Source organism: Callorhinus ursinus, unplaced genomic scaffold (assembly GCF_003265705.2).
Source record: "Callorhinus ursinus isolate GAN/ISIS: 27379988/994484 unplaced genomic scaffold, GSC_fseal_2.0 scaffold24, whole genome shotgun sequence".
Classification (NCBI taxonomy): Eukaryota; Metazoa; Chordata; class Mammalia; order Carnivora; family Otariidae; genus Callorhinus; species Callorhinus ursinus.
Genome location: NW_027397086.1, coordinates 15,069,576 through 15,085,281, shown reverse-complemented (window position 1 = coordinate 15,085,281; position 15,706 = coordinate 15,069,576). Strand labels below are relative to the sequence as shown.

Here is a 15,706-nt window from a genome sequence, read left to right as displayed (position 1 = left end):
TCTTCTTGCTTGAAGGCAGTATGACCACTAGGGGGAAGCAGCTGCCAGACACAGCAGTTTCTTTACAACATGAGGAAGTTCATCTCTGTGGGTCAGTTTCTAAAGGTCTGAGCAAAATATTTAGTTCTAGCAGGGATTTTGGAGTCAAGGAAGTTGATTTTTTCAAGCTTTTTTCATCAACTTTGAGCAAACTGCTTTGGGGCTCTCTGTGTCTCTGGGTCCCCCTAGGCACACAGTACGGTGCCTAAAGAAAACAGGAGTGATCTTTGTGTTTCTTTTCCTAACCTTGCCAGTAGCTGTCTTTGTAAAGTCCTTTAGTCTCCATTTTTAAACCTAACTGTGGAGCAACAGCTCCTTCATGGGCTCAGAGCTGACCTTTCCATCCAGCCAGCTCATCTTCTAGTCCTCATGAGATAGATGCTGTAGGGGACCTTAGAGACAATTTTACACACACTAAAGCTAACTGTCAATCCCCACCCCATCTCCCAGTATGTGCAGACAAACAGATTACAATTAGATGAGCCAAGGACCTTAATAAATGCAGATGTCTTTATTTAAATAAACAAGTAATTCTTGGGATGTAAATATAAACAGAAGCATACTTCACAATTAGAGATGAGTGATGAGTGAATGAGTCAGTACAGGGTGGATTAAAGCAGTAGGTCTGCAATCAGGAAGTCCGAATCCCAGCTCTCTCGCCAATTGTTAATGTTTCATAGATTAGTCTCTATGAGCTACAGCTTCTTCATCTGTACAAAGAAAGTGACGATATCTAAATTTCAAAGTTGAATAAAATGAGGTATGTACAGAGCCAGTTACCTTATATAATAACTAAAGGTTCATCTTAAGAAAAAGGAGGAAGAAAAAGCAAACTTCGTGTGTTTGCTCTCTGGCACAATGGAGTAAACAAGAACTCTGGAACATATCAAATGTGTTCAAACCCCAGTTCTGCCACGTACTGCCTATGTGACCTTGGGTCACTAAGCCATATGGAACCTCAGTTTTTCTTATTTGGAAACCGAAGGTACTGATGGCTGCTTTCTTTGAGATCTAAAGGAGATGACAAGGGAGGTGAAGAAGTTGGCATCCAATCGGTAGATACTGAATTGATTATTACTTTCCATGTCAGACTATTTTTCCAAATGCCCACAGATTAATACTATAATACCAGCTCATCATTAGCCTTCTAAAGTAGGCATTATTGTTCCCATTTTATAGGCCAAGAAACTGAGGGTTCAAGGGACTTGTTTAGGGGCACACAGCTTGAAAGGAGACAGAAACCAAAGCTTAGAGAGTACATATTTCATTTCCTTTGCCCATCTTTCCTCTCCAGTGTGTGCACTGGCTACATACACCCACTAGATGGTGCCAATACCCTAGCTTTGCTTTACTTTGGTTTCCATCTTCTGTGAGAATTAAAAATTTACTTTCAACATCATCAGACCTAAATCTCTACATAAATCCCAGCTTGTGAGATGCATATAGTTGTAAAGATTTTTCTAAAATATATTCAGGGTAAACTCTGGAGGCTTGGTTATCTTGCTTAAAAATGCAGACCAGCCCTCTATAAACTCATGAGCTGAGGCCCCGCTATGGTCATGAGCAATCGCAGCACTACGTGTGTCTCTGCTCCAGGGTGACCTGGAAATTATTAGCAGCTTTTTCTCTGCGTGTATAGATTGATGGGCCCGTGGGAGCCCACCAGTACTCCATGGCTTCTGCTTACTGCTCTGTGAAAGGAGACAGAGTACAGGCTTAGCTCACAACTGATACAGTTGTGCAGAACAGGATATCCTAGATTTGATGACTTTCTTATCCCAATGTCTTCCCCTTACAGCCTGCCACAAATGTCTATAATGCCATCATTTCATTAAGCACCCCTTTATTATTTTAACAACAATAGCAATGATAAACAACCTCTGTATAGTCATAGCGTTTACAAAGCATGCCTCTCTCAATTATTTTATTTATCACACTTGAATTAACAGGCTCAGGGTTATTTACTCCATTTTACAGAGGAGAAGTTGAGCTTGTGAGTGAGGTCCTAAGAACCTACAAGCTATTTCACTAAAATGCTAGAACTTGAACCCAAGATTTCTAATCATGAGTGTCATACTCATGTCACTACATGAGATAAAAACCTGTAGTGCGTTCTAAACAACAAATTTATGACAGTTCCTCCACGGCTCTTCTCTTTCTTTTCTGATTCTCTCTGAATTTCACCTCTCCCCCAAATCCAGTGTCCCTGGAGGGAGAAAACAACCCTCCCTCTCTTCCTTTCTCCTTTGCTCCCTCCCTCCCTGTTCCCCTCCCATCTTCCATTCTAGTGCCCAGACCAACAGTAAATGTTGAGGTAGGCAACAGAGAAGGCACTGTCTGTGTCCCATGTTCAGAACACCAGAGCTGGAAGGGATCATTGGGATTATCTCATCTAACCACCCCCTTCAGATGTAAGGGAACTAAGCCAGGAAGGAGGAGAAATATTCCTATATGTGATGCCATGGGATTATCCCAAATGACCTACTTTTCATTAAAGATGGTCTACACCTTGGTATCCATTAGCTTGGACACTATGTTCATGCCAACTGCATTATCCTTTAAAATAGTGTCTAATTTTAAATTTCCACTAATGCAGCTGCCTCCCCACACACATATGAACAATAACGAAATAAACTTTGCACTGTGAAATCTCACCAGAGTTGAAATCTTTATGTCATCACTTTCTTACTTTAAGGTCTAAATTAAAGCAAGTTCACCAGAAATCTGAGCTGTAATTGGCCCTTTTATTTCTTATTTGTCTCATACCCTTTCTTTGCCTTGCATACAATTCTGTTATTGAATGAATTTCAATATATCACAGTTGCTTTTCTCCTTGCCAGATTCTCCCTTGGAGGAGAATAGCCTCGAGGACAAGAATTACAACTTAGAAATCTTTGTAACTCCAGATGCTCGTAGTTTTTGGTGAAGAATAGATGATCAATGATTTAATTGAGGAATTGAATTACACTGCATTAAACTGGACCTACACATTACAAACCACCTTCCTGGACATATACCATCAGGATTTTAAAATCCAGAGGGATGTAGAAAAGACATCTATTAATAGATATTTAACGTTTAAGATTCACTGGGACATTGAAGTTTTGGCAAGCACTCTCCTTACCTTGTCCCCCAAACCCTTACTGTCTCCCTGGTCAGATGAAGACAGATATACGGAAGATTAAGCTACACAGAGTCTGGTAATTTAGTACGTATTTACTGAGCCCCTTCCAGGTGGAAAAGTAAAAGTAAGTAACCAAGAGTTCTAAAGAGTGTAAAATTCCTATGGGCAGCAACGGATCAGGGACCACCGCCTGTAAGAGGATGGGTAGAGCCAGGCTTTCAATGGAGGGCTGGATTTGGAGAGGCATGGAGTAATCCCTCCTCCAGGAGCAGATGTGTGCCGGAGGAGCCGCACGGTACGAAAGCTAGCCTAGTGCTTGGCGAACGCTGAGCTCCACCATTTTCTGAGGAGAGAAAGGGCTTTAAGGTCTTCTGTTTCAATTTTCCATGTTACAGGTACAGACACTAAGGCTCAGAGAGGGGAGGTGACTTGGCCACAGTCCCCCAGTGAAAGAGTGACAGAGTCAGAATCAGAGCCCAATCTCCTGACTTTCAGCCTAGTGCTCTTTTCACATTTCTTGAAAAATCCACTGTGCACCTGGCGATGCTTTTCTTTCAGAATCCAGCCACTATTTTGATTTCTCTGCATGGCAGGCAGCCAAGAGCCTTGAACTTCTCCATGTTGCCATTTTGCCCTCTGCAGAATGGGATATTAAAGTATTCACTTGGGGGATGGGTCATGGGGTTCCGTCAATAAATGTTTGTGAATTGCTCTGAGCTATTTGGGCCAGAGGGACTCCAGAAACGGGAGACCCCAGTGGTGGTGGTGGTGGTATCTGAGCCCTTTTTGAGGTCTTGCCTTTGCTCTGCAGAATTAAAGCGATGGTTTAAGTGATAAACTATTCCTTATGAGCTGTATTTGTGTTGAAAGCACAGCATGAGTCCCCTGAGCACTTCCTCTCACACAACCACCGCTATGCGCCAATCCTCCTGGGCTCAGAGATGGAACTTTGGTTAAATGCATGGAATTTATTCTTAGTCTTTTTCTTAATTACGACTTTGTTTTTATTTCTCTTGCGTTCTCGAGGGGAGGGGTTAGAGAGAAGAGGAAAAGGCAGGAAAGAGGCAGAGAGATGTGTTACAGATTCAAGGGGGTTTTTGTTGTTGTCCTCTGTGTCTGAGCTGCTGGCCAGTCAGCCAAGTAGAGGGATTTAACAGAGCTCACAGAGATGCAAACTTCATTCCAACGAAGTCAGAGCCCAGAAGACAGGTAACAGATACAGTGAAAACATACCTTGATATAAGGACAATCATTATTTGGCTAATAAGTCCCCTGGGCTAATAGAAAAAAAAAAAGGATGGAAACTTTTATGTATTTAGCGTTCAGTAAAGGAAGGGGTAAGAGGACAGGGTAGTCCTGGTGAGGCTGTCGCAGCAGATTGCTACGTTATAACCAACTCCATCGCTACTCCAGGTGAGTCATGCAGTCTTCTCTCCTGGGTCCAATGTGGCATCCTCAGAACACTGAAAATCCCACTCATTCTCATGCTATGCTTTCTCTTGTTCAAAATCCAGGTCAGAACATGTCCACTGAATGCTTAGATCTATGTCCTATCTCAGAGAGTATCCCTCAAAACCCAGAGCTCCTTTAAAGTATATAAGTAACTTCTGTGTAGGCACATTTTCTATTTCTCCTCTGCTTCCTCCTCCTTCTGTGTCTTCTTCTTCCTCCCTGCCCCTATTTATTTTCCTTTTCCATCATGATCATTATGCCATATGCTCTAGGACACTTTATAGTCTACAGAGGATGGGAGTAAAAGGAAAATGGACTTTGGAGGGAAATATCTTACTTTGAACCCTGGCCTTGGTAGGGGCTAGCTGTGGGGAAGTGAGCAAATCCTGAAACTGCACAAGACATAGATACTCATCTACAAATTGGAGGAAATGACCAGTTGTCCAAAGGCTTCTTGTAAGAATAACCCGAGACGGTGAATTGAAACACCACACTGCAACCTGGGTTGGAATGAGCACTTGACAAATATGAGTTTCCACAATCTCCTCTGACCTTGGGCTCAGAGGGTGAGGACTGGGAGCTCTATCCCACACAAGCCTATTTATGGAGGATATGCATGGCCCTAGGGGAGTTCCAAGGGGACATCCCCTAGGTGCTTCTACAAACCCAATTCTCTCTTTACCTCCTTTCTGTGATGTTGGGCAAATATTAGCTGATCTCTGGTTTCCACAACCACAAAAATGGGGATAATACCTACTTCATATATCTTTATGAAGCATTTCAAATGGTATGTGGCACACAGTAACCTTGGTTCCTACCATTTTTCCAAGACTGGCCCGGAGTGCATAAAAGTGCCATGGGACTTCAGTGCAAGAAGCAGGAACACTGGCCTGGTGGAGGCCATACTTTCTTCCGGACTGGACTGTGCACCACCTCCCTCCCTCACTTATAACTAATCAGGATTGCATATGCACTTTGGCCCAGCTCAAGTGTTGCCTCCTCTATGAAGCCTTCCAATTCCATCTTCTTCTTCCTGTCTGCCTCTAGAAGTGGCCACCCTTTTCTCTGAGCTGCCAGAGCACTGTGTCCTTTTCTGTGTCAGTGAGCACTATCTAACTGGTGCCATAAAAATGTATACTCAGGGTTCATTTCTCATGCCAGGATATCAGCTTCTAGAAGGCACAGGCCATAGCTATGATCTCTCACCTTATCTCTTGGCCCGGGTTGATTTATTCAGTGCTCATGAAAGACTGGTGAATGTATGGTTATCAGTTGCAACTCAAATGTCTCAGTATAGTGATTTTTGAGACTATGTGGGATTCCCTGCAAATGAAGTGTCATGGGCAATGAGATGTCATGAACCATAGAAAAGTGATTTGGCCTCTTTGAAACATCCACTAAGATATTTTAGACAGTGGTTTTGAACTTACTCAGTTCAGTCACTCAGAGTAAAGTATGATCACTGATTTGTATTAGCTCCTGTTGATACTTAAATGGCAAAGGGATATACTAAGGAAACAAAAGGAGAGGCCTGCTCATATCCTGAATTAGTTATTGAAGTTGTCAAAGTAACCCAATGTGTTGAATGCTGTCAAAGAACAGACTGAAAGAAAAACAGCTATATCTCAAATGCCCGGTGACTGAATGGGTAGAGAGGTTTCATTGTGTTGGTCATAAACAGCTTTCACAAAGTTAGAGTGCTTACTTGAACCCTACTTGAACTAGCTGGATGCTGGTGCATTCACCGCTCAGAGAATTTCTTAAAGGCTTTGGGTTGCTCCCACTTCTTGTCATGGAGTGAGCCAATTTTTATGTCTGTTTATTACTCTGTAGCCCAGCTGGACCCCAGAAGGATGGGGCTGTTGTGACCATGGAAAATAACACAAATGCACAGACACCAAAATGAAGCCAGAGATCTTCTGGAGGCTTAGATAAACATTTAGTCTCATAAATAAATACATTATCAGACCACACAAAGCACTTCCTACCCAGTCTCTTCCTTAGAAGTCACACTCCAAATAGCCTCTTTAATTCATCCAGGTTCAAACAAGGTATTTATTAATCACCTACGGGGTGACCAATCCCAAGCCACATGTTTCAAGAAACACAGTGGCAAGAAGACATGGTCCCTTGCTTCTTCTACTAATTTGGAATTGTAGGTATAGAGGCAAAATGAACAAACTTAAATCAGTTAGTAACAAATGCAAGCCAGGATGAATACTACCTTGTAATACATTGGGTAACAGATTTTCCAAGGTAAGAGGTCTGAGTTCTAGAGCTGCTACCAACATGCTGGATGACTGTTTATCACTCATTCATTTGATGAACAAACAAACAAGCACTTACTATGGATCAGGTACTGAGGATAATTTGAACAAAGCATTTAATTCGTTTATTCATTTACTTATTCAACAAACAGTTAATGATTATATAATAGATGAGACATCGTGCTAGGTGCTGGGGAAGGGGGAAAGATATAGTCCCTATCCTCTGGAGTCAGGCTCCTCATCCACACAGTGGTGTGTGTTTGGGTGAGGAAGGGTGGTGGATTCTTTGGTCTCTAATGTCCTTTCTGCCAAGAATATGCTAAGCAATGGATTGGAAGATTCTGTGGTTCATTTGCTAAGTGTCAAGTCAAGAAGATGAATGGTCACTTGTAAAAATGGAATAAACCACTGGACTTTGAACTGCAGACTTTTGGATGGGAATCTCCTGAGAGCCTCAAAGCACAGCGCTAACATGCCTATGTGTTCCTTTAAGAATGCAAGTCAATCCTGCTCATCCCCTTGTACATATACATTTCTTTATATTTTACAAGGCACTTCCATGTGGACAGTTTTATTTGCTCCACATAACAATCTTATGAAGTCAGGGGTTTAACATCCTTTTTTAAAGATAAAGAAACTGAGGCCACAAGTGGTTGGATTTACTTACTAAGGTCTGTGAGTAGAGCCGGGGCCAGAGCCTAGGTCTCTGACCTCCTATTCTGGTGCTTCTCAAATAACAACAGTATTTATTCATTTGGTATGTGTGTTTCAAAGGCCAGTTATGGCCCAGGCATTTGGCAAAGCCTGGGGAAGTCATGAAGAACCAGCCAGTAATCTCAACAATTTTACAATCGGTTTTCCTCTAACTCATGCTCGCAATTAACAGGAACCCATACTGCTTTGTAGCTTATAGTGTAGTTTTACGTGCCATTTAAAGTATGGGCTACTAAGATGAAAACCGAGAAGGAGGCAAGCCATAAGAGATGCTGAACTCTAGGAAAAAAACAGAGGGTTGCTGGAGGGGAGGGGGGGTGGGAGGATGGGGAAACTGGGTGATGGGCATTAAGGAGGGCACGTGATGTGATGAGCACAGGGTGTTATATGCAACCGATGAATTACTAAATTCTACCCCTGAAACTGATAATACAACATATATTAACTAAATTGCATTTAAATAAAGAATTTAAAAAAAAGTATGGGCTATTAAAACATAAGCTCCTTTTGGTCAAGTGCCAGGTAGGATAAACAACACCTGATAAAGGATTTTCATATCTCCACATCAATTCAATTGATATTGACAGTGATGTATATAACATTATTCCTACTCATTGGCAATGAAGTGTGGATTCTGAGAGACCCAAAGTTATACACATGGTTAGGAGAAGATCTAGAATTTAATCCTAAATCATTTGTCAACCAGGACTTTGTTATGTCCATTCCTTAAACAATACTCCATCCCACTGTGCCACATATAGGGGGTAGGAAAGTGCTTTACCTACAGTAGTAACTCAGTCATTCATTGTAGGATAAATAAATTAGACATGGATTAATTTCATCTACGAATGGGCAACACATTCACCCCTTAACATCTAACTGTCTCTAAGTTTTCCTTGTAGTCAGAAGAGTTCCATGAGAGGTTGAGATATGGGGAAAGAGTGAGAAGAAAGGAAACAGAGAGAAAGATAAAGGAATGTTACAGAAAGACCAAAGGTTGGGGTCAGATCGACCTGGGTGTGATCTTAGTATTGCCACTTACTTCAGACAAGTATTTTAACTCTCAGGTCTTATGGGTGGTTAAGAGGATTAAGGGCAATAATATACAGTGAGCATTTAGCACAGTGCCTTGTCTACAATAAATACTCAATAAATGCTAGTTCATCATTCTAATGAGAAAACTGTAGGATAAAATACAAAGTGTAGTGTATATTTGGGGAGAACTCTGAGGAGGATGAAGTAACATAGGAAGTGATGAAGTTGAAGGAGTAATATGGGACCAGATCTTAAAGAGCTGTTAAAGCCATTCTAAGGGTTTAGGATCTATCCTCTTGCTACAAGGGGTGTATAACCAGTTGGATCTTTTATAAACATACTGTGGGATAGGTAGAGAAGAGCCTGTAAGTAGAAAGATGTTGGAAAGCTACACAAAACTGGAATAGCATTTACAAAGATACTTTCCCCGATTCACCTTCAGTAATGCCTGATGGCAAAAGTGTCTGGTGCCCAAGTGAACAAATCTGAACCACTCTGACTTTCTCCGAGACACAAATCTTTATCCACTGCCTAGTTGGAAAAGAATATGTTTATGTATATATACATATTTTTATGACAGATTAGCCTTTTTGGACTGTGGCCACACCATAGAGGGCTTTCTAATCTATTTTGAGTTCTAATTGATTACAGCATTTGGAAAAATGTACAGCAAATTGCTCCGTTAATCAAGGTAAATCAAGCTGATGTCATAGATGCTAAATATATGTCTTTGCAGTAATACTATTTACACGGCTGGAACTAAGGCTGCTGTCAGGATTTCCACTTGACAGCCCCTGCCTTCCCAGAAGGAGCTCATGGCTTATCTCTGAAAGCACTCAGTGGTCCATTTCTGAGGCTGGGTTCCCTAGTCCTTCTTTCCACATCTAAGGGAAGGGGTCTTAGGAGAGGGTAAGACTGCCTTCTTATGTACAAACTCAGAGACAGTGGGAAGGAGGCCACACCACAAAGGCCAGGATGACAGGGATGGAGATATAAAAGGCAGATGATTTCATGAAGCCAGAAGGACCCTGGCATGCCACATCCCTTGACTGATGGGGGAACTGAGGGGTAGCAGAGAACTTTGCTGAGATACAGAAGATCATAATATGGAAGAATGCTTACAGACCATCTGGTCCTCCTGACAAAAAAAACTGAGTTAATCAGAGATCACACAGCAAGTTAGTTTCAGAGCAAAGAGTAAACATTCAATGCTCTGTCTCCTCATACAGTGCTCTTTCTAAATGAAAGAAAACATTACCGTGTTCTTTTTTCTTTTCTTTTTTCCTTCTTTCTCATCATCTTCCCTAATATTCATTAGCCCTGATGCTCACTGTGTGCCAGGCTGTGTCATAAGCACTCAATATTATTACAACCATATGAAGTTAATATTATTTTTATTCTCATTTTAAAAATGAAGGAATGGTGACTAAAAGAAGTGAGAAAACTTAATCAAGGAAACCCTGCTAATGAGTAGCCATAACAAGCGTTCACATTTGAAAATATCTAACTCACATGCTTCTGCACTTAATCATCATGCTAAACATCATCAAGTTTCCATCACGTTCGTATACCTTTTCCAACATAGTCTTTTAATATGTGCTATTTGCTTCGTACACAACATTTCAAAACTTCACAATGATGCTAACAGGCAGAGATGATCATTGTCCTGCAAGATGAGGTGAAGTAATTTGTTGAAAGCCACACAGCTAGGAGGTTTCAGAACCAGCCACAGACCCCATGGATATTTCTGGGAGTTTGAGAATGGAGATAAGAGACAGAAGAACCAAAACTCTGTCGGGTCCTTGAATCCTGTACCCTGATCTCAACCAAGTTCCTTTCCCTGTCTGGGTCCTAGTTAGCACATTTGTACCATGAAGATACTGAGGCTCCTAGCATGCTCTGCTATTCTAAGATCAGTAGCAAGAGCAACAACAAGAAAGCAGAGGGAGAAAGAAATCCAAGAATACACATGCAGATCTTCTAAGACTACAAAAGATGACTGAAAGAAAGGATTTGGGGGTGAAAAAGGGGGGATCAGAAAATTTATCCTCAGGTCAGTTTTGGAAGGTCATCCATGGCCTGGGTGGTGCCCCATCAGGACTAGATCAAAAGCAGAACAGTGTTGCAATCAGCTGTTTGTATACAGATGCTGGCCTCCAAATTCCCACATGGGAACATCTGCTGGGGACAACCACTTGACAAATAAGCAGGCAATTAGGTAGCAGATCCATCTGTGCCAAGAACATGGGACCACCAGCAGCGGGAGGCTACAGCAGGGGGAGAGGGCCAGGCTGGAAAAGATGCTCTTCTGTTCATAAGAGAGTCAGACTACTGGAGGCAGAAGAAGAAAGATAGGATCAGGGTTAGAATTCAGCGGAGAAGATCATTTGCTTCTTGCTTTGCAGCATGGCTTCATGTTTCTCAGTCCTGGATCTACATTATAATCACCTGCAGATTTTTAAATACCTGATGCCCAGGCTGTGCCTCAGAGCAATTCCATCAGATTCTCTTGCAAGGAGGCATAAGCAACAGTGTTTCCTAAGGTTATCCCAATGTGCAGCGAAGACTGAAAAAACTATGGTCTGGTAGTCTCCAAGCCTACCCACTAAGGTTGGTGACACAAAGACAATGGTCTGTGTAAAACGATCAGCTTCATTCCACTATGCTTCTCTTTGGAATATGTGTTTTGTTTATAAAACCCTGATTTCAGTGGTCTAGGACTCCAGCAAAATTCATCCACTCTGTGAAACAAATACAAACTACTTTTACCTCTGCTACTAGATGGTCCTCAAACAAGTTCGTTTGCTCTCCAAAATTCCATTACCTTATCTGTTTTGGAGTTGGGAAGTTAAATGTGATTATGTATACTCAAGTGTTTTAAACAAGCCTGGAACGTAATAGGTACGCAGTAAATGTTGAACTACAACATAAGGTGCGTGCGTGCGCACACACACACGCGGAAAAATTTGTGCAAGTCAGTTTGGGCATTATTCTTGATGTTATTTATTCTTTCCATCAGAAATCAGAGCAATTAATTACCAATCTTGCAGATATAATGCCCCACCCCAAATTTTTAAGCCTGTTTCTTTCTCTCCAGTCTTACTGCTAGAGTTCATACTCTCATCATCTCTCACCTGAACTGCTGCAACAGATGAGATCTAAAAGCTCTATATCCCCAACCTTGTAGAGTTGGATGTGTTCTTTACACCACAGATAGAGGAATTCACAACAAATATCACTCCTGCTCAAAACCTTTCAGAGATTCCCTATTGGCCACAGGACAAACACCTAGCTCTTCAATGTAGCATGTAAGACTCTCCGTGACCTATTCCTGTCGATCGTCCCATACTCCCATTTATAGAGCTCTCCTCTCCACCTCTCCTCCTCTCTCCCACCATAACCAAGCTCATATCCTAATGCTATCAATCTACTTCTATTTTCCTCTGCATGTACTTAGATGTTTTACACATCAGACCCTTTTCTAATGCTGCCTGCTCATCTCAGAATATCTTTTTGACTTTCATCCTTCACCTAGCTAACATCCATCTATTTCCTAAGCTCAATTCAGGCACTACCTTCTTCAAGAAGCCTTCCCTGAATCCCCTTGCCTTGGTTTACATTAAGTGCTGTACCTTGCATTTTCCTCTACCATAATACTTCACATTTTGCTGGAATTTTCCAACACATTTCTGTATCTCAGCCGATAGACTATTAGTTCTTCTATGACAAAGGCCTTCTCTGGTCCTCTACTATATATAGTCAGAATATAGAAGATACAGATGCTACTTTGACCCATAGTAGATTAGATGCACAGTCATTTATACAATTTCAGCCCCAGTGAACCTGAGACACTGTAGCGAGTTTTGTCCCCAAGGAAGAGGTTCTATGCTCTTTCATGGCTCCTCTTATGCTTACCCATGGGGAAAGGCCATAACTGGGAGATCTGTGTTCAAATTCTGCTGGTCAGTCAGTTCCTAACTAAGGCCAATGTCCTGAAGGCGGTCCTCTGAGAATCTTTTGCAGACAGGAATGGAGCCATGCAGGAATGGATCTCAGCCTTATTTCTTTCCTCTGAACCAAACTGGCTCTGAGTAATGCCTTTGCGATCCTGACCACATCCTCTTCTTCCACTGCCAAGAAAAGGGGCCAGAGATAAACCATAGCTCAAGCTCCAAGACTTCAGGGAAGGTGACTCGCTTGCTGGGTCAGGGCCACATTTTAGGAAGGCTCCTTCAACTCCATTGGGTCTTACTTAGATTAGACCGTGTCCTTCCAGTCTTATAAAAAATAGGCTGTCAACAGCAAGTCAGAAAATATTAATGAGGTGGGCAAGAGATGCCCCCCGAAGGGGGAGGATTGCAGAAATTGCTGAGAAAACACTCAGGAGGATGATATTTCTAAAGATTTTGCCCTTTACTTCTAGTGACTTTCATACAAAGTTACTGCTGATTCCCCCAACTGCATTGGAAATACTTAGATTCTAGATTTGATTTCAAAAAATTAAGCATGATTTGAATTGGAAGGGATATTAGAGATAATCTGGGCCAATCCCAAAGCTTTTGTTTTTTCCAAAGGAAAGTGGGGGATTTTGTTTTCCTGGCTGCCCAAAATTTAATGTCCTCTTGTTAACCAGACTCCCATTTTCCTTTGGTGGGTCTGTGGTAGACAGAATTTGAAGATGACCCCTAAGATTCCAGCTCCTGCATACATTCCCTATGTAAAGAACCAGTGGAATATAATGGAGAATAACTCTCATAATTAGATTAGCATCATTCAACTTTGAGTTAATCAAAAGGGAGATTATCCTGGGTATGCCTGATCTAATTGGATGAGCCATTTAAAAGAAGGTAAAATATCAGAGACACTCTTGCTGACCTTAAGGATAAAGACAACTGCCATGATGTGAGAGAATAGGACCATGTGTCAAGGACCTGAAAATGGCCTCCAAGAGCTGAGAGAGATCCCTGGCCAATATCCAGCAAGACAATAGGGACTTTGGTCACACAACCAGAGGGAACTGAGTTCTGCCAACAACCACATGAGTTTGGAAGAGGACTCTGAGCCTCAGGTGAGACCACAGCCCTGGCTGACACCTTGATTTCAGCCTGCTGAGGCCCTGAACAGAGAATGTAGTTATGCCATGCCTAGATTTCAGACATACACAAACTATGAGATAATAAAATTGTGTTGTTTTAGCTGTTAGATTTGTGGTGACTGGTTATATAGCAATAGACACTAATACAGGTTCCATTTCTTTACTGGTTATATGAACAGGACTACCTCACCTGCATCTTCAGGAATGGCATGTGTTCCAAGGTTAAGCTAAGCACTGTGTTCCATCCTCCTACCCACAGTGATTGGTTCAAGAGAGGCATGTGAGCCAAATTGGGCCTATGAGAATCAGGCCTAGGGCTTTTGCTGGACTTGTTTAGGAAACAAAAGTGCTCTCTTTTCACTGAAATTGAAGCCGAGGGCACTTAGCTCTGGAGCTGATGTCAACCATATTGCCACCATGTGGAGTTTGGGAATGAAGCCAACATTGAGAAGAACAGATTTCAGCACTGGAGAAAAACAGATTTTTTAATGTATTTTGAGTCCTGGATCAAGCAGAGCCTAAAGGAGAGATAACGTGTGGAAGTTTCAATGACCTGAACCTGCAACTTCCACATTTAGCCTAAGACAATTTGAGACCAGGTTTTCGTCCCATGCAATACAAAATGCTCTATCTGAAATGTGGGACAACTTGGGGCCAGAGAAGGAATACGTTGACTCAATCACACAGTTAACAAGTTACAAATATGACATAAAAGGAACCAGATCTCCTGGTGCCCAGTCAAAAGGACTCACCATTGCCTTACTGCTATGCTGAGTACCTCCCTGGGAACCACACAACAAAATGGCAACAACAACTATAGTTCAGTGAGTATTTATTATGGGCCAAGCTTTTTGTTATGGAGTATATATGGTATTTAATTTTACATTCCCATAAACTTTATGAATTTTGTATCTTAATTATCTCTATTTTAAAGATGACAAAAGTGAAGCTCAGAAATGTTTACCAACGTGAGCAAGGAAGGTCACACAGCTAATAAGTGGAAGAGTGGAATTTAATCCTTATCTGTCTGGCTCCAAAGTCTATTCTCTTAACTATCGTGTTCATTGTTGCTAGGATTAAAGAGAAACAAAACAAACCTAGGGGATGTTTCTTTATTACTTCAAATTTATTGTAAGAATATGTCATAAAGGAGTCTTTTTTGATTAATGCAGATCTACAAAGACTGGTTTTGTATTCCTCAGCCAATCAGCACTTCCATGCTTGAAGAAATCGTTAATCCCTAACACTGGACAATATTAAGTTGCACATCTCTTATCTTTTATTTTAAAGATTATACAGGAATTTTTGGAAGGAGAAAAATGCAACTTGCTATGTAGGAAAAAACGTCAAACTAGCAGTGGGACACTTGTATTCAAATCTCTATTCTGCCCAGAATTCCCTGTGTGATCTTGGGCAAATCACATCTCTCCACTGACCTGTCTTCTAATCTATAAAATCAAGAAACTTATATTAAAATGGATGAAAAAGCTTTTGTGTGTAGAAAATGTCTTCCACTATGAAGGTATTTTGGTGGGACTCCAAATATTCCAGAAATTTTTTTGGCTAAAACAACATTTACTTCAGTTTGGATCCCTTGGTGGGGTCCTGGAATATCTCTGAGAGTTCAGGCACTGAAAAGTCACTGCACCGAAAGGATAAAATACTTGTTAAGTACTTATCTGTTAAGATGCTTACAACATTAAATATGGCATCTTGACAAAAAAAAAAAAGAGTTCGACACCTAAATATGGCATCTTGACTGTTTATTAAATACACTTCATCAGTGAGGAAATAGAGCTACAAAAAAGTAGTAAGTTTCGCTAAGGAGCAGGGCATAAACACAGGTCCACGTGACACCAAAGCTCATCTATCCGCTCCAGCCAAACTGCTCCCCACCTGACTCCCACTCCATACCAGCTTCTTCAATTTTAATTTTCATATCTTCTTGTAAGTCATCTGAAGCATGTTATGGATCAAGAC

At 41.4% G+C, this 15,706-nt stretch overlaps 1 long non-coding RNA gene across 1 annotated transcript in view; it reads right to left on the bottom strand.

Moving 5' to 3' along the window:
- Nucleotides 1-586: 586 nt before the first annotated feature.
- The window catches only part of LOC141369960 (uncharacterized), a 125,189-nt gene continuing 110,069 nt past the window's right edge, over nt 587-15,706 (bottom strand). The window contains exons 2-3 of the long non-coding RNA XR_012373566.1: nt 3,354-3,506; nt 587-749 (exon numbers count right to left, since the gene is read on the bottom strand). This is a non-coding gene — a long non-coding RNA (uncharacterized lncRNA). The remainder of the gene's footprint in view (nt 750-3,353; nt 3,507-15,706) is intronic.